The following is a 1719-nucleotide window of genomic DNA, read 5'->3' on the forward strand; positions in this document are numbered from 1 at the left end:
GGATGAAGGAAACATATTTAAAAAGTTTGATGTCAGGACATATGGGGTAATAAACTCTTTTAGAGGAATTAATTCCAGATTGGTCCCAAGGCTCTGGAAATTAATGATGTCCTAAATATCCCACTTTTCCATGATGCTACTCAGCTCCACTTCCCCTGCCTCTTCTCTTGAGGATATTTCCTTCACGTCCCTAGGTTTGAGAACTTCACAAAACTTTGAGGAAATGTCTCACGTGATGGTGGATATTCAGTCAAAAATCTGAGGGTCAAGTGGAGACATGCCAAATGCAGGGGCCAGAGCCCAAAGCCAGAAAATGTCCCCAGGTCTTCTTGCTTCTTACCAACGTCCAGTCAGGGACGTATAGGTCTGGCTTTCCAGGTGAGGCAGCTCTCCACTCCCCAATAGGGTCACTGTGAGTCACCATCGACTTGATGGCCATGAGGTTTTCGGGGTTGAGCCTGCTCTTCGTTTGGAAGCTCCACTGACTCCTGTTCACCATGGTGACCCTGCAGGTATGGGAAGGACTGGTGGTGTAGCTTCCAGCATCCGGGAAACCTTCGAGACACCACAGTCCAACAAATTACCAGACAGACCAACAGACACCACCTTTCCTGCTGAAAGGGAGGGAGTTTGAAGCTCTTGCTGATGAAAATCAAAGAGTGCAGCCTTCAGTGTAGACTGTAGCTTAATTTAAAGAAAACAACATTTTTCACCACTGGACCCATAGGGTGACATGATAATAAACAGAGAAAATTGTGACATTGTCAAGGATTTCGATTTACTTGGATATACAATCAATGCTGGTAACAGCCATGCATCTAGTGACATGTAGCACTGAGAAAATATGCCGTATCAGACCCGTTTAAGGTATTGAAGAGCAAAAAGTCCCTTTGAGGACTAAGGTGCACCTGACCCAAACCATAGTATTTTTAATCACCTTAGATATGTGTGAACATTGGGCAGTGAATGAGGAAGACAATACAACAGCTGATGCATTGGAAATGAGATTCTGGAGAGGAATATTGAAAGTAACAAATACAACCAAGAATGCTCTTTAGAAGCAAGGATGGCTTCATCTCACAGGCTTTGGGGATATTAGCTATAGAGATCATTTTCTGAAAAGGCCATTTCTTGGTAAGTTCGGGGTCAATACGAAAGAGAAAGCACTGATGAGGGGACTGAAACAGTGGGCTCAAACAGAACAGTTGTGAGGGTGGTGGGGTGCAGCACTGGCCAGTGTTTCATTCTGTTGTACTTCGAGACAATATGGCTCAGAGCTGACCCAACAGCACCTAACAGAACCACAGCTACTCATGGATCTACTGCCTTATCCATTCAACTACCTGAACAATGTTCTTGTATTTTTAAGAGTGACCCTAGTCTATCTGCTTTCTCTGTGATACCACAGTTTCATTTCCACTGCCTACTTTTAAAATTTCTTTAAAGAAAATTAATGACTGCCCATTTGATCAATTCTATAGAGGGTAGCCACAGAAACAGAGAACATGACCATTGGCAATGTAGGGTATTGGTCTGTCAGCAGCTCAAACACATGTACTCCAGCTACCACTGAGGAAAACACTCAAGGCACAGTTCACCCAAGTATCTGAAACATGGTTTCCTTTTTGAAACTCTCTCCTGTACATCTCATGTGTGGGTGCATGACTAGTGTTGGTACTCATGTGTGGATGCATGACTAGTGTTGGCACTCATGTGTGG

The sequence above is a fragment of the Echinops telfairi genome, unplaced genomic scaffold (assembly GCF_000313985.2).
Source record: "Echinops telfairi isolate 266 unplaced genomic scaffold, ASM31398v2 ScPeMD7_1713;HRSCAF=2227, whole genome shotgun sequence".
NCBI classification, from domain to species: Eukaryota; Metazoa; Chordata; class Mammalia; order Afrosoricida; family Tenrecidae; genus Echinops; species Echinops telfairi.